Here is an 18,492-nt window from a genome sequence, read left to right as displayed (position 1 = left end):
AAGAGAATACGATACCACCGGCCAAGAAGACGAGCTCCACCCGGAAGCCCATGTCCTTCCGGGTAACTCCCAGTCACCCCCCACCCCGGCCATGACGTGCTGTGGTATGGAATACCTCCCTGGCTAGCCCAAGTCAGGCGCCCCATCTCTGCTTCCTCCCGGCTTCCCCTCCTCCCTGGCAGAGCATGAGCCTCACAAAGTCCTTGGTCAGGGTAAACATCACCTAGCAACAACTGAAAACATCGACTTCACCAACACTGTTCTCAGGCTGGAAGTCAAAACACAGCACTGCACCAGCTAGCACAGAGGAAAAAAAAAAAAACATGACTGCTACTGCTGAACCCAGGACACTATGGAAGAAGAAACTAGGACTGCAGTGAATGTCTCATTTCTGTCTGAGTTACACTCATGCAGTTTTGTTTAGTCACAGATAACCCAGGAGACTTCTTTATGAACACTGAAATAATATGCTGACCTGCTAGCAGCTTATTTAATCTGGCACTGCTGATCTGTCTGTTCCCACAAATGGGAGTTGACTATCAGAAGCTACTAGGATTATCAGATAATGAAGCAGTACATGTTGTACCAACTATAATCATAAAATAGTTAGGTTTGGAAAGGACCTTAAGATCATCAAGTTCCAACCCCCCTGCCATGGGCAGGGACACCTCACACGAAACCTAATGGTTAATGAAAGCAGACTGATTTCCAAACTAAGTTACAAGAGTTTTAGAAGGTACTAGGAAGTCTGTATGTAATAATACAGAGGCTACTATTGGAATATTAAATTCGACTTAAGAAGGAGCACCTAAAATGATTATAATAATAATAACAGTTCCAGGAAGCTTATACATGAGAAGCTTATGAAAGTACTTAAAACATAACTTTGATTAAAGCTGAGCATATCATAAAAGAAATCCTGCAAATAGGTGTTATCTCAGATTTATACATACCGGTTATAAAGTAGAGAGTATAGATATACTGCATAATTTGTTGTAGTGAAGATGATTATTTACTGGACAAGTCTATCGAGAGATACAGTATGTTGAAGAATTCCCACTACATGGAAGTCCTTCATCAAACATCCATGACTGGATTCACAGCAGCTCACATAGAAGTTTCAGGCTTAATGCAGGGAATTTTCTTTTAAGCGACTCTTTGGTCTCTGTCATTCATGTGGTTGAGGACAGCAATCAGAGTGGTCCTCATCATCTAAAGATTTTTTAAATGTGGAGGGATGTTATCGATTTTAAACACTCGTATTTTAATCATGTTATTAGATCAAATATCTAAAAAAATAGTTATTTATATGTAAAAATCGCATTCCATTTCAACACAATACTCTTATTTACATTTGCGTTGCCTATTTTTCCCTTCCAAAAGATGTCCATTTGACACGCTTTGCTGATAAACTAAAGTTACCTTTTCTTCCTTTTAATGAGATACCTATCCCCAGATAGATTGATTATCTGCACATTAGACACATACTTACTTCTAGCTCAAAACAGCAAAATGTACTTTTTTATCTTGTCATATATTGGGCTTCTTTATTTGCTTGTCTTTCAGTACATGCTTGCAAATCACTTTAAACAAACAAACAAGCAAAAACAAACTAGAAAAGTTTAGGGTTTGGAAGGCTACCCTAGTGCAAATCTTATAGCCAGGTACTGGTTTCTGTTACAGTGAACACTGGCAGTAATCAAGAATTTATAGGTATTTTGTATTAGAGTACAGCAAAATATAGCAGTTAAGGTTTGACTACCTAAATGTCAGAGACAGAGGTGTTATCAAGCTGTGTTAGTAGTTAAAATTCCAGCAAACCCAGAGCATATAAAATGCCACCTACACTGATGCAGTTCTTTTTGGAATAAAAATATACAATGTGAATTCACATTTTTGCCAACTGTAGAGCAGTGAGTGTTTTCCAAAGTTAACAGAACCAGTTACAGAATTAGTGAGATTTATCCTAGCATTTAATATGTCATAATATATTGCTCTGTAGGAAGAGACACAAGTGGAAGTTTCCTGTACCTTACATGGTTCTGCTGATTCACAGGTCAGAAAACAATCTGTTCTATTTTGACAAATACTTTGCAATTAATTACACTGCACTAACGGTTTTGCCTTTTCTGAGAAGGCTTTATTAAGTATTGCTAATAGAGAATGATTGTGTCACATATTACCATGAACTGGACCATATCTGTCCCTGACAGTTTATTTTATTAAATTCTGTTAGACTGAGACAGTTTCAGACTACTGAGGAACCATTTCAGAGTAATAAAACCAAATTAATTTAAAATTTTGTTGGTTATTTTTTTCCTTTACTCACAAGCTTTCAGTTTCCAAAACAATTCCAAGATTTTTTGGACAGAATTTTTATCATTGATGGTTGCATCATGCAATTTTATGTGACTTGCTCACTCAAACACCATACCTAGTGTTTTGTTCAAAAGAAGAAAAAAACAACCACCAAACAATGAGAATCTTTAACAGTATAAAGACTATGAAGATTGGTTTTGATAGAATGCTTTAAAGTGGTAGGTTTGTATCACAAGTAGGCATTCAAACAGAAAAAAGTGCAGTGGTAGAGAACAAGTATGACTTACTGTTTTCTCTTTACAGTTCCTACTTATGTATCACTCACAGACAATTTTCACATATCCTATGTACTCACAACTATTTATGGCAACTATATGTCATCTTGAAAATGATGGATGAATTTAGACCATTCTATAAAATTTGCACTACCTTGTTTGGCTATTCAGAAAGAAGTCAGAATGTGAACAAGTGCAGCAAAATTTTCAGAGGTCATTCTGCTCAGCTCTTAAAAAATTTCTTAGCATCAGAATTTCTTATTCTCATCTTTACATTTGCCTTTAATTTGTTTTATTGTTTGGGTGTTTTTTTCTTACCAGAGAATCCATAATCTGCCCCAGTGAATAACATAATGACTTTTATTCAGGACAATTTCAGTGGGAAGACTACATCACTTCATTCTGAAAATTCAATTAAAGATATTTCAGTTTAAAAAAAAAAAAAGTTTTTAAGTAGTTTTCAGCTGTTCAGACACAAACTACCCGTTGATCTTTTTTAAAAAAAAGTAAAATAAAATATCTAAACTGCATTCAAATCATTTTGCTTTTAAGTTCTGCTTATTTCTTCTTGCACTCTCTTTTTAAGAAACTCATTAAAACCTCTGTCAGGGATCCAGACAAAAAAGTTTCAGAGGTTGCTGCAAGCAACTGCCCATTTTCGTACTTCCAGGAAGGCAAGTTTCAGACATTTCAATATTAATCCCAAGGTGGTAAAAATAGGTATATTAAACCAGTCACCTCATTACATTATTTTCTTATATGCTAAAAAATCTGTATGTGCATCTCTATGTGCTAAGCCAGAAATTCCAGAAAAGTCTGTGTCTTTACCCAAGTCACAGACATTCTGAGGAATCTGTCATTAGATGTCAAGTTTTACCATCACCCCCCAAGAGGTTGTATTTATAGAGGCTGCAGTATGGTTTGTGAGCTGAGACAGTCCAGTGTTAAGGCACATATTTGTAAAGTTGAACAGTTAGTTAAAATTTTGATCCTTAAAATGACAGCGAATAAATTCTCCAGCTCCTTACATTTTTACAGTAAAGCCCATTGTAGATCTATATTAGAATAATAGTGTAACTGTGACTGGATAATGCTCTGGTACCTGGCATTTTACTACCAAACTCATTTGCAGGTTCTAATCCAGAATAAAAATTAAAGAGCACCACCAGTCACCAGAGAATTCCTATTTATGAAAACATATTGTTGTCTTCTCTTTTACTCTTACTCCCTTTTATCCAGAAGTAAAGTATTTCCTTAAGATACACACTACATGATCCGAGACTCTCGCTGTCTAGCTGGATTTATTCTAAGGATTTTCCTGCATATGTCCCTCCTTTTGGATGCTTCTGACTGTAGATTTCAGATTAAGTATTTAGTTTGGCTATATCTTTAGTGAATAACCTCCAGGTATCCTTATCTTACTCCTCAGTAAATCATTATTTTGGCTAGCTATCCAAAGGAAGAAATGTTGTGGGATTTGTTTTGTTTTCTTTTTCTTTTATTCAGAGTGAATAGAGAAATTATAAACATAGGATATAAACAGTTCTTGATGTGTGGGATTTATTTTTGTATTAGTGTACTCAACAGCTTTTTGCAAAGTTTTACATGTACATACAATAGGGAAAACCGTCAGTGATGACGCCTCGTAAAATGCCTTGTTTACCAGCTCTTTGTTAATTTAATAAGGTAGTCATATAACTGTTTTCTAAACAAATGAACTGCACCTTCCCCTACTGTTTGTCTTTACCTTTCCTTTAAAGTTTGGAATTATAAAAAACACTCAGAGTAAATGTATTTACCTGAAATATGAACACATCTGACAATAAAATATAGGAATAATTCAATCCACTGGACATCTTATCTAGATGGCAGAATGAAGAGTTAAAATATACATACTTTTAAAATTATAGTTAAGTGTTCATGTTTCCGAACATGTAGAGAAATGTTAAATATTACGAGGAAGCCCTTCTAACTCACCGCATGAAGAGAACTGGGAGAAATGAGAGTGAGTTTGTGTATTAAGAACATTCAGTCCTCCAGATATACAGTAGTCATAAGCAGTTCTTTTAGCTAGTTCCACCTCTACCTGCCTCTCACTCTCACCCTATGCCTATCCCACTTATTTTGTCCCACATAATTTTATCTCCTTTTCTTGCTGTACTTTTATTTTTAAAAATCAGTATCAGAAATTTCAGGCAGTTCATCCTTTTTCCTACTACCATTCCAAGCTACTATTTCATAGTGTACAAACAGGATCTACAAGTAAAATTCATGGTGTTCATCAGCCTGCTTCTTTGAAGCCTGCTTTCATTGCATCTGGAATCACCCCCCACCCCGGCCATGACGTGCTGTGGTATGGAATACCTCCCTGGCTAGCCTGAGTCAGGCGCCCCATCTCTGCTTCCTCCCGGCTTCCCCTCCTCCCTGGCAGAGCATGAGCCTCACAAAGTCCTTGGTCAGGGTAAACATCACTTAACAACAACTGAAAACATCGATTTCACCAACACTGTTCTCAGGCTGGAAGTCAAAACACAGCACTGCACCAGCTAGCACAATGGGAAAAAAACCATGACTGCTACTACTGAACCCAGGACAATGTGCCAGTTAAAAAGCACAGCCACTGCATGTTTTCTAAAAAGGGAAGACTGCAGAAGAGAATAGTTAGTGCTTAACTGTGTAGGTGTGACCTCTTTTGACACATGTATTATCGCCGAGTCCTGTGACTAGTAACTGCACTAGCATTTCTTTAAAAGACAAAACCACAATGACAAGAAATTCAATAGGTTATCACTGGTCAGTAGAAGGAGTCAGGCCTTTGCTCTCTAGAGGATGGTATGTGTTCAAAGAAAAGCAATTATGTCTAGCCTGTAATGTAGCATTACAGTCAACACTATTAAGGGTGTTTTTCCCCACCCCCCACCCAGATATTACATGACAATTGTTTCTAATCATGAGCTAATTAGCTTATTTGCAGATCATACCAAGTTGGGTGGGAGAGTTGATCTGCTTGAGGTTAGGGAGTCTCTGTAGAAGGATCTGGAGAGGCTGGATCTGTGGGCCTACGCTGATTGCATGAGGTTCAACAAGGTGAAGTGCCAGGTCCCACACTTGGGTCGCAACAACCCCATGCAAAGCTACAGGTTTGAGGAAGAGTGGGTTTGGTGGCACCAAAGCTGCTTGGTGGAAAAGGGCCTGGAAGTTTTGGTTGACAACCAGCTGCACATGCAACAGCAGTGTGATCAGATGGCTAAGAAGGCCAACAGCATCCTGTCTTGTATCAGATATTTTGTGGCCAGCAGGGCTAGGGGAGTGACTATCCCTTTGTACTTAGCACTTGTGAGGCCGCATTTCAAACACTGTGTCCAGTTTTGGGTCCCTCACTGTTAGTAATAGGTGAAATTGTGTGTTGAAACAATAATACAAAGAGAAAAGATGATTATATTTGAAAATCTGTTAATCAGTAGAGGGTTCCTTTTGTATTAAGAACAAGTTGAAATTCTGCTATTGTGTATCTTATTTACTTTATAACTAAATATTACAATGGTAGCTATAATGATAAGCAATTAACATAGCCATATCTGGGGAAGGGTATATGGGTGGATCCAGGGGAGTATTGTTAAACTCTACTGAAGCAGAACTCACGAAAGTACCAGGAGTAGTCAAGTGAAAATAAGAGAATGCTGGCTTCCACATAATGACTGGGACATGTCCAAGGAACAGAAAAGTGAGCAGGATGACCTGAGGAAGACTTCTTACTTCATCCAAGGAAGACTCCTTACTTCATCAGGATGACCACCAGAGGGGGGCTGCGCAAGCGCAGAAGAGGCTGATGTCGTAATAGACTGATGTGGCAATCCTTGATGCATATGTATTAGTCAATGATGTAATCTGTGTTGAATATGTATTGGTGATGACATTTTTAGTGTATAAATTGCTAGCGCAATGTAACGGGTTTGAAGCCAGATTTGGGCGCGTGCCCCTGGTTTCCCAGCGCTGCAATAAAGCACCTCATATAACCATTCCGGTGGTTATGTGTCAGTTCTAACATCACTACGACACAGACATTGAGGTGCTGAGTGTCTGTAAAGAACAGCAACAAAGCTAGTGAAGGGCCTAGAGCACAAGTCTTACGAGAAGTGGCTGAAGAAACTGGGGTTGCTTAACCTGGAGAAAAAGGAGGCCCAAGGAGGCCCTTTATCACTCTCTACAACTATGTTGTCCTGGGTTCAGCAGCAGCAGTCATTTTTCTCCTTCTCAGTAGCTGGTGCAGTGCTGTGGCTTTGACTTTCTGCCTGGGAACAGAGCTTGCTAGCGTGGGAACAAACACATAACCACTGGAATGGTTATATGAGGTACTTTATTACAGCGCTGGGAAACCAGGGGTATGCACCCAAATCTGGTTCCAGCCTTGTCACATCGCGTTCGCAATTTATACACATTTAGCACGGATCACAACATTAGCTAATGTATATGCATTAAGGATTGCCACATCAGGAATGTTACGATATCAGCCTCTTCTACGATTGCGCAGCCCCCTCTGGTGGTCATCTGGTGGTCGTTCCGATGAAGTAAGGAGTCTTCCTCAGATGAAGTAAGAAGTCTTCCTCAGGTTGTCCTCTTCACCTTTTCTTTACTTGGATCTATCCCAACCGTTGTGTGGACTCTAGCATTTTCTTATCAGCTTCTGGTATGCTCTTCTGGCTACCTTATGCATAGGTTCTACTTGGGTATAGTCTCCAGTACATACTTTTCTAATCCATCCATACGCATAGGTTCCACTTGGGTATAATCTCCAGTACCTCCCTTTCTAAATCCACCCATACGCATACGTTTTTGCTACTAAGCCTGTCATTTCAACACTGGTTACAGAATAGCCGTGATACAAAATTGCAAAGTTACAACATTTTCTAATATACAAAACCCCACTATTGATTTATAAATTTCTCAAACATAATCATTTCTACTATTTTATATATTTGTTTTATCATAAAGGTTTTGCCCTTTTGCAACATTTTCCCCCTTTGAAAACACTTAAGTAAGTATTTTCACCCTCTTAAATAGCTCTTTCCTGATAATTAGGAGGAGGTGTCAGATATTTTGAGTGGTCTCTAGTCACTGCTCCTATAATTCGATGAATCCATGCACTGTTTCGGGCTATTTCTTTTCGGATGCAAAGATGCATTAGATAGATCATCAGAAACACAATCAGCATCATGATTACAGTCTGTAAGAGGGAACAGACCCACCCTGTGAGGTGAAGGCCCAAATCATCAAAAAGGGCCCCGATCCAATTTTGTTCAATATATTCTTTTTCCTTTTCTGCTTCTTGTTCAATTTTGGTCAATTGGGAAATACCGTGTTCTATGTCTGCAGTCACATTGGGAATGTGAACGCAGCAATCGTCCACTCTGTCTTTCGAATATCCACAGACATCATGTTCTTTGAGTAACAACATGTCTAATGCTATTCTGTTCTGCAAGGTCATTTTGGTTGTTGCTTGTAATCGTAAATTTAAATCTCTGAATCCTTTCTTTGTTACTTTAACTAATCTTTTTGTTTGTCCAATTAGATTGTCAATCATTTCTCTATTTCGATATGCTGCCACCTGGGCAAATAGGGATTCTAAAGCCCATCCTATTTTGATTCCTGTGGAGGGTTCCTCCCAAGTGTCTTCATCATTGCTATCATTATCATTTACAACTCTTTTTGTCCGAATTTGTAGGGTTTCCAATTTGCCTCTAAATGGTGATTTCTTCCAAATTGGACAGAGGGTGGATAATCCCAGAGTAATTTCTTTAGCTGGCCCTTCCATGGATAAGTGGGTAGTCCAAGTTCCATCACTAGCTGCCCAGGCAAAATGTCCCATACTATACACTGTTGAATATCTACAGCCCGTATGATTATCTGGGACTTTAACTGTTTTTCCTCCAATTTTTAGTCCTCGACATGCACACCTGGCCATTAAAGCAATTTTGACTGGGATTATTGTAATCTCTTCAAGGTCAGTATCATAATCCAAAATTTTTGTACAATTCCACCAGGGAACATTTTTTGATAATATCTCGACTAACCTTATTCATGGACAGCAAGTTATTTATATCTCCTGTTGCATTTTGTTTCCCTGTCCATTTAAGACACCAAGGTGTGTTTCCGATGTATTGGAATCTCTGCAGAACACTTATTGACCAAACTGTATCCCAATTTTGTTTTAAATCATCCACCTTGTTGCATTCCCACTCCTTTTCTTTTATTTGTCTGTTTATCTTAATTTCTTTATTATAAACACACTTTCCCAATTCCCTTCTTACGGAAGTAAACTGAAAATTTGGTTTCTTTTCACATGATGACTTTGATACCAAAACTGCAGGGTCTCCGAAAACACCTTCTTCCTGATATTTTGTCACCGTTATGTTTTTCATTATTTCTTTTTCCTGACAAGCCATTGTTTTGTTAATTTCTGGAAGTGGAAACGTTATTATTCCCCATTCAATTGATTCTCCTGCCGCTTTGGATATCGGTAAACATGCTGTTATTCTGCTCGTGTTTTTCATTTTTGGAAATCCTCAATCAGACCTATCATTAAATTTTTCTCAGGATTTTGACGATGTGATTGAATTATCTGTGTTGAATTTACTGATCTTTTAGTCCTTTTTCCCGTAACTTCAATTTCACTGTGGCCAATTGCAGATTCAGTCCTATAGGACCATTTACCTTTTCCCAAACTACCTTTATTAGTGTTGGTCTTATCGGAATGGTTTCTGTGAACTTGCAGGTCAGAATGGCATCTTGTTTTAAGTTTTGTCAAAACATTTTTCTGAGGAATTCCTAGGATAGGAACAGATGTCAGCTGTGTTAGTGACCAAATGACAGTCAAAGTTTTGTAACAGAACCCAGACATCTTATTTATATTTCAGCTTTAGTCTCGTAGGGCCTAGTATCTGTGTTTCCCAAACCTTTGGAACTTTCTTTACTCGTGTATAATGTATCCAAGAATCCACCCTGTCTACCTTTACTGCTCTAAACGTAGTTAGCAGTACTTGGTACGGTCCGTCCCACCATTCTTTTAATGGTTCTTTGTTCCAGTTCCGGACGTATACTTGGTCTCCTGGTTGGATGTCATGTGCTTGATTTTCCAGTGACAGTGGCCTATTCCACACCACAGTGCTCCGCAGTTGAGTTAAGGTTCTACCGAGAGACAGCACATAATTATAAACATCCTGATTCCCTTTAATATGGGTATTAGGGTTGGGTTCCAGCGTCTCGTATGGCTTTCCATAGAGGATCTCATAGGGGCTTACTGACATTTTGCTTCTGGGTTTTACTCTGATTCTTAGCAGAGCTATAGGCAATGCTTGTGGACATTTTATTTTAGCCTCCTGACATATTTTACTGATCTGTCTCTTTATTGTCTGATTCATCTTTTCTACTTGGCCACTGGATTTGGGCCTCCAAGGAGTGTGTAAGTTCCATGATATTCCTAATAGTTTACTAACTTCTTGTACTGTGGTTGCAATAATATCCCTAAAGGGACTCCAAATCGTGGAATGATTTCTCTAAGCAACCACTTCACTATTTCTTTTGCCTGATTGGTGCAACAGGGAAAGGCCTCCGGCCATCTGGAAAAAGTGTCAACCCCTACTAACAGATATTTGTATCCTTGTACTTTTGGTAGTTCCACAAAATCAACCTGCTAATAATCTCCTGGTTCCATTCCTATTCTAATTCTTCCCATTTCAACTTGTTTTTTTACGACTGGATTGTTTTTCAAACAAATTTCACATTTTGATCCCACCGATTTTGCCATAGTTAACATCTGTGTGGAAATTATTCCTCGTTTTAAATAAGTTAAATAAGCTTCTGCACCCCAATGACATTTCTGATGTTCAGTTTGTTGAATTTTCCGCATTACTGTTGGTGGCACTATTACTTGGCCTGTTGTTGTTACATACCACCCTTCAGAGTTCTTTTAAGAGTCCTGCTAACTTTTCATCTTCTTTTGAATAGTTTGGACTTTGTGGAAGATAGGTGTGGAGCGGGCTTACTTTCAGAGGTATCAAAGCCATCATGTTCCATACCCTCCGGGCTATTTGTCGGGCCTTCCAATCTGCCAATGTATTTCCTTCAGATATCTTTGAAGCTCCTCCTTGATGTGCCTTGCAATGCATGATGGCTACCTGTTTAGGTCTTTGCACAGCAATTATTAATTCTAAAATTTCCTTTTGACACTTTATGTTAGTCCCTTGTGAGGATAAAAGTCCCCGTTCTTTCCATAATGCTCCATGAATGTGTATCACACCAAATGCATATTTTGAGTCTGTCCATACATTTACCTTTTTACCGTTGCTCAGTTCCAGTGCTCTCGTGAGAGCTATTAATTCTGCCTGTTGGGCTGACATTCCAGGAGGTAGTGCTTTGGCTTCGACTACCTTTTGTTGCGTTGTCACAGCATACCCTGAGTATCGTGTCCCATTCTCCACAAAACTGCTTCCACCTGTGAAGAGTTCCCACTCTGGTCGTTCAAGAGGTACATCCTTTAAGTCTGTTCTGGTTGCATGTGTATGTTCCATGACTTCTATGCAGTCATGTTCAAGAGTTCCTTCTTCTAGGTCAGGTCCTAGAAAAGCTGCTGGGTTTAGCTGATTAGTAGTTCTCAAGTTTATACCATCCTGTTCCATTAGGATTTCCTGATATTTCATCATCCAGCTAGGGGACAACCAATGCCCCCCTTTTTGTTCTAGAACAGTGGTTACCATATGTGGCACAAACACATTGATGTGTTTTCCCAAAGTTAATTTCCTCGCTTCTTGGATCAAAATGACAGTTGCTGCTACTGCCCTCAAGCATGAGGGCCATCCTACACTCACCGGATTCAGTTGTTTTGAAAAATATCCCATCAGTCTTTTCCAGCTTCCAAGTTTCTGAGTTAATACTCCCAATGCCAACCTCTGTCTTTCGTGGACAAACAATTGAAAATCTTTTCTCAAATCTGGGAGTCCCAGTGCCAGTGATTTTGTTAATGCCTCCTTCAGATTTTTGAAGGCCTCTTTCTGTGGTTTGTCCCAAACAAAGGCATGTGATTTTTGGGCTTCATACAGGGGTTTGGCAATAAGTCCATAGTCCATTATCCATAATCTGCACCACCCTGTGATGCCCAAAAATATTCTTAGTTCATGCAAGTTCCGTGGTTCTGGGATGGCACAGATTGCCTCTATGCGATTTATTCCCAGTTTTCACTGCCCTTGTGAAATCTCACATCCCAGATACAGCACAGTCATGCATGTAATTTGTGCCTTTTGAGACTTTATAACCATTCAAGCCTAGCTGATTCAGAATTTCAATTGTCACCTTTATGCACAGGGACCTTTGTTCTGTTGCAATAAAAATGTCATCTACACATGGTAGCAAAAGGTATTGTGATCTTGGTACCTGTATTTTTCCTTGGGTGGTCCATGCTTCCAATTCCTCAGCCAGTTGGTTTACAAATAGGGTCGGACAGTTCTTGAATCCTTGTAGAAGTCTGGTCCATGTTAATTGTGTTTTCTGTCCATTCTGTGGATTTTCCCATTCAAATGCAAACAGTTTCCTGCTACTTTTGTCAAGGGGAATGCAGAAGAAGGCATCCTTTAAATCAGTTACTGTAAACCATTTATATTTTTCCTTCACATATGTTAGCAATGTATAAGGGTTTGCCACCACTGGGTGGATGTCTTTTGTTATTTCATTTATTGCCCTCAAGTCTTGTACTAATCTATACTCACCATTTGGTTTCTTTACTGGGAAAATCGGCGTGTTATATTCTGATTCACATTCCTCTAAAATTTGGTATTTTAAAAATTTCTCAATTGTTTTTATAATTCCATATCTTGCTTCTAGTTTTAATGGATATTGTTTAATCCTTACTGGTTTAGCTCCGTCTTTTAATTCTACTACTATCGGCTGAGCTGCTTTTGATTTTCCTGGGATTTCGGTTTCCCAAACTGTGGGTATTACTGCCTGTTCCACTTCTTTTGGAATTTGTGGAATAGGTTTGTCTTTAGGAACTAAAATCTGTCCTGTTTTGGATTCAGGGATTTGAATTATCAATTCGCCGTTTTCAAAAGCAATTGTAGCATCCAATTTACTTAATAAGTGCCGTCCCAGTAGAGGAATGGGACATTCAGGCACATATAAAAATTCATGTGTCAATTCTTTTCCTCTAAATCGTAAATCTAGGGGTTGTAAGAATGGCCGCACTTTTTTCCCCGTGGCTCCCACAATTGTCGTAGTTTTCTTTCCTATTCTTCTGTGCAAATCATTTAAAACTGAATAAGTGGCCCCTGTATCTATTAAAAATTTTACTTCTTTCTTTCCTAGTGGGATTTTTACAAGGGGCTCCTTATTTTCTACTCAGCTTAGTCAGCTCTGATTATCAAATTCCCCCAACACCATTGTTTTACCTATGTCAGATCCTGCAAAAGGATTTCTTGGAGACATGAACTGCCCCCCCCCGGGTGGACATTCATTTTTCCTATGTCCTTCCTGCTTGCAAAGTGCACATTGATTATATCCTATTCTTTCTGTGCTCATTCCCATCCTTGGATTATAAAATCCTCTGCCTCGTCCCCGTCCTCGCATATTTCCTCGTCCTCTTCCCCTAGGGTTAGGGAAACCTTGTTCTGTTCCCTGTATCACTGCCAGTAAATTCTGTTGTTGTCTCCGGGAGCTCTCTTTTTCCCAATTATTATACACCTTCCAAGCCACCTCTAACAGTCTGTCCAGGTTCCGCAAATCTGCCCCTTCTAGTTTTTGCAGTTTCTTTCTGATATCATCTTGAGACTGCCCCAGGAAAATCAAGGCTAATTGTGCTTTAGCCTGTTCCGTTTCCACATCTAAATCTGTATATTTCTTTGCAGTCTCTTTAAGTTTCTCTAGAAAGGCAGATGGTGATTCTGCCTTCTCTTGTCTAACATTATACAATTTTGACCAATTTATTGTTTTGGGCATAGCATGTTGTACTCCAAAAACTACCCAGTCTTGATATCTCCGTAAATTTCTCATTTCTCCTTGTGTGTTATAATTACACATCGGGTCTTCCATCAGGAAGTTTTGATCTATATTTCCCGTAACTAATCCCTGTCTTATATCTTCCCGGACCCTCTCCTGAGCACTTCGCAACACCATCTCTTTTTCTGTCGAGTCCATAAAGGTATCTAAAAGCACTTGTATATCATCCCAGTCCAGGTTTTGAGTTTTCATAATCATTTTCATTACTCGAGCTACTTTATCAGGATTTTCTCTATATGTTCCTGCTGATTGTTTCCATATAACCAAATCCCCGGGAGAGAAAGGTACTTTAACATCCACTGGTCCCTCAGTTCCGACTCCTTGCCTTAAAGGAGCAAGCACCGCACCGGCTGATTGAGGCTGTGCTTTTCCTTCTCGCCCTCCCCTCCGGCGAGTTCTGTGTGAGACTGGGGTGACAGGGGGATTTATTTCTTGACCTCCCCTATTTTCACCCCCTTCCTCACTCTCAAGATCACTATCGCTTTCCTCCTGCTCCCCCCTTTCCTCATTTGTCACTAGCAGAGCTACTAACAAACCAAGATCTTTCTCATCCTTTTGATGTCCCCGACTACTCCCTAAGGCAAGGCATTTCACACATTCCTTTTCTCCAGCACAGCCCTTACACTCTTCAGCATTGTTTGCCTTAACAACCATTATTCCGCAAGATTTCTGCCACTTATTGTTTCTTAAGGTAAAGAAAAGATCCACATATGGTACTTCATCCCATTTTCCTTCCCTTTTGCAATACAACATCAACTGCAAGATAGTATTATACTGTAAAGTTCCATTCTCAGGCCATTTTTCCTGATCTTCTAGTTCATATTGCGTCCACCAGACATTCCAATAATCAATTAGTTTACTTTTCCGCATACTTTGCCCGAATCCACCCTCCTTCCAATGGGTTAAGATACAACCTAACGGAGACGACTTAGGAATCGGCGGCATTTTGTAAATACAAAGAGATCTCTAAAACAAGCTTCTCTCACAACACGCACACACACACCAATATGTTACAGAATTTATACAGACAGATGCTGATCAATACCAAACCATGTTTGCCAAACCTGCAGAGCTTTCGCTACTGTCTAACGGATGGCGCCTAGGCTTTTACCCCAAGAGTTCTCTAGCCCCAGCTAAGCGCAGCTTTCACAGCGTCTAACAGGCAGGCTTTACTATTAGCCCAGCCAAACACAGCTTTTTCGCTGCGTATAACAGGCAGGCTTTTACCAGACGTTTACCAAAGGCCAATACCATACATTTACTAGAAATTGGTATCATAACCCAAATCAAAAACACCTTTCTTACCATGTCAGAGGTCCGTTGTGAGCAGTGGAGGTCGGTCGCGGTCAATGGCTCCCCAAGAATTTCTCGGTGCCGGCTAGAGCAGGATCGAGACATGATCCGCCTCAGCAATGCCCGCGAGGTCCCATCTGGGTCGCCAAAATGTTAGCGTTATATGAGGTGCTTGGTTATATGAGGTGCTTTATTTCAGCGCTGGGAAACCAGGGGTATGCACCCAAATCTGGTTCCAGCCTTGTCACATCGTGTTCGCAATTTATACACATTTAGCACGGATCACAACATTAGCTAATGTATATGCATTAAGGATTGCCACATCAGGAATGTTACGATATCAGCCTCTTCTACGATTGAGCAGCCCACTCTGGTGGTCATCTGGTGGTCGTTCCGAGTAAGGAGTCTTCCTCAGATGAAGTAAGAAGTCTTCCTCAGGTTGTCCTCTTCACCTTTTCTTTACTTGGATCTATCCCAACCCTTGTATGGACGCTAGCATTTTCTCATCAACTTCTGGTATGTTCTTCTGGCTACCTTATGCACAGGTTCTACTTGGGTATAGTCTCCAGTACATACCTTTCTAATCCATCCATACGCATAGGTTCTACTTGGGTATAGTCTCCAGTACATACTTTTCTAAATCCACCCATACGCATACGTTTTTGCTACTAAGCCTGTCATTGCAACACTGGTTACAGAATAGCCGTGATACAAAATTGCAAAGTTACAACATTTTCTAATATACAAAACCCCACTATTGATTTATATATTTCTCAAACATAATCATTTCTACTATTTTATATATTTGTTTTATCATAAAGGCTTTGCCCTTTTACAACAAGCTGATAACACTGTTGGTTTTAGTTGTTGCTAAGTAATGTTTACTCTGACCAAGGACTTTGTGAGTCTTATGCTCACTAGATGATATAATATGAAAAAATTCTTCAATGTTGTCAAGCATCAGAACAGGCTGCTCATGGTTCAGTAGCCATCCCTGGAGCTGTTCAAAAGATGTGTAGCTGTGGTGCTTAGAGACATAGGTGAACTTGGTAGTGTCAGGGTTACAGTTGGACTTGATCATAGTGTCTTTTCCAACCTAAATGATTGTACCAGTCCATGTTTTTAGTGGGACAAAAGGTGAATATATTTAACAATTCCCAAATTGTCTGAGAAGCTGTAACACTTGAACTGCTAAAATGAACTATCAAAATATTATTCTCCTGATTAATGCAGGTCTTATCTATCATGCATCAGTGTTTGAAGGTTCACTACAATCTTGTATATATCATTGATTCTCCAAAGATTAGAAGATGTATTTTTGGCAGCAATGTTTTTTGTGTCAGTGATCTCTGAAGGTTAATTATTTGTAGAAATTACAGTGATTTATTCTGGGCCTGGTTCCACCACTTGTCTTCCTACAGAGTTGAAGTCTGACAGAAGTCCTAATAAATCAGTGAAGTCACCCATAAAAAACACAGTATTCACCTGGAATGAGAATAGAAAAATCAAGTCTTCTGCTGTCAAAATCCCTTACGTCTTTTTGGATCTTACCCATACATGTTGCCTAGTTGTTCAATAGTGGCACTTTCTACTGAAGATTCTACAAAACATTTACAGCACAGTCAGATGTGATTATTTATGACAGTTACGAATTACAAATACTAAAGCTACTTCTAGCCTTCCTTATCAGAAAGAGCTATTTCAGCAGTATGAAGAAAGGCATTTTGAGGCATGTTGTTTTCAGTCCCTGTGAAATGTTTGCATCGTATTAGGAGTCCCTTTAAGAAAATGACATGTAAAAAAGGGAAAAGCAATAACTGTCTATTGTATTTCTGTTAATATAGTGTCAGCCTTAAATAGAGTGGAAAGAGCACTAACTGTTCTGGACAGAAGTTGAACAGCAGAAAACTTGCAAAAAGAAATTACTCTAAGCATTGTGTTTTGTTGTTACTTTGTTGGGCTTTTTTTTTTAAACCTAGGTATTTCGGATTTATTTTCTCATTCCTTTCAACAGAGTAATTTAATTGCTGTCTCAATGGTGTTATTAGACCCTGCATATCTAACATTACCAGGAAGCACTAGGCAACAAGAACCATTTTTGGGCCCCAACACACATACTGAAGCCTGTCATCTGGAAGCACAGGTTAGAATTTTGGGCTTCATGAACTCCTTGAATAGTAGCAACTTTGTGTTTTGAAAAAGACTATCTGTGTACAGGACAGGAAATATATTAGATAAATTATTTGCAGTGTGAATACAGAGACAGGAAAGTATTACACAAATGTTTTGAATAACAGATACATGAGCATATATGCATCTGTTCTTGCATGTATGTGTAAATAATCATAAAATTCCCACTTCTGTTTGTTTTACAGTTGTGGAGACAGTGTTCTCACAGGAGAATGCATAATTAGTACATAAACTCTGAATAATCCTGAAAGATACAAGGCCATGAGAGGCCCGAGGAAGCTTAAGCAAGCAAGATAAGAAGAAGCTGGAATTCACTGAGTTAATGAGAACTGTGGACTGTTGGCAAGCTTTCGAGGTCAAGTTCTCACACCTGTGTTTAACCAATTATCTGTTAGTCACTAAGGGTCTTCAAGACATGTATCCAACCATAATATGCCAAATCACTGTAAGTAAGAAATAGTATATAAGGAGTTAAAGCTTTGTAATAAATTTGGCAATCGCTTGATCACATTGATCGTCTCTGCGTTGTCCGTGACTCCCGCGTCAACATACAGTAATCTCTGAATTTAGCTCTTTATATGCTGATGGAAATTTCCAGCAGACATTTCTATTGCATTATGGTTTATACGTGTATCTGTTAAACCTCCTCAGTCTCGTGCTAATGATTAGCACAGAATTGGTTTTCTCTTTTAAGTCTTCCTCTAGATCACAATACTGAATCAACCCAGTGATAAAGCTTCACTATCTCATTAAGTTCTAATTATAGCAGTTTCATTTAATTTTCAGTAAGGTCACTAAGATTCTGAACTTACCTACTTCATTTCCAGTCTTCCCAGTTTAACAGGAGTCTTCCACATGTTTCCAGTTTGAACTGTTTCTTACCGGAGAGTCATTTTCATAGCAAGAGAACTTACATGCTCAGAAGTCATGAGAGAAAGTGTTATCCCCTTTGATCCACTTACAGAGTCTTTCTCCCAATTTCTCAAGTAAGTTCAGCTATTTTTATCAGCATACATAATGCTTAACATACTGGTATCATGAAGTCAGCAAATGAATTGTGGGTTGAAAAATTAAGTAGAAGATATCTGGGAAATTTTATCCTCGTAATACTTGAACAATAAAAGAAAGCAGAAAGATCTTTCCATTTTCTGGAAACACTGCCTTTCTGGATCATGGATAAGTAAGATCCTCATTGAAGAAATTCTATCATCTCTATTCTCCCTCAAATTTTCATTGACATACAAGAATGCAGAGCTACTGCTAAACCTCAGGACATAAAGTTTGTATGAACACTAAGTGCCAAGAATCCAAACTGAGAGGAACTCTTTTTTATTAGGAGTGAGTTTCTCATCAAAATAGCACATCTGCTTCT

General features: G+C 39.0%; 1 long non-coding RNA gene across 1 annotated transcript; it reads right to left on the bottom strand.

Annotated features, from left to right (window-relative positions):
- Positions 1-1,009: 1,009 nt before the first annotated feature.
- Positions 1,010-18,175, bottom strand: LOC130601680 (uncharacterized). The gene is made up of 3 exons (XR_008972731.1): positions 18,035-18,175; positions 16,416-16,530; positions 1,010-1,212 (listed from the first exon to the last, which is right to left on the bottom strand). It is a non-coding gene; the product is annotated as an uncharacterized LOC130601680 (long non-coding RNA).
- Between the last annotated feature and the right edge of the window lie 317 nt (positions 18,176-18,492).

This window comes from Pezoporus wallicus, unplaced genomic scaffold, assembly GCF_028554395.1.
Source record: "Pezoporus wallicus isolate ANWC-B61680 ecotype Strahan unplaced genomic scaffold, APGP_CSIRO_Pwel_v1 contig_5815, whole genome shotgun sequence".
Classification (NCBI taxonomy): domain Eukaryota; kingdom Metazoa; phylum Chordata; class Aves; order Psittaciformes; family Psittacidae; genus Pezoporus; species Pezoporus wallicus.
Note: the sequence above shows the minus strand (reverse complement) of the source record. Positions and strands in the feature narration are given on the sequence as shown.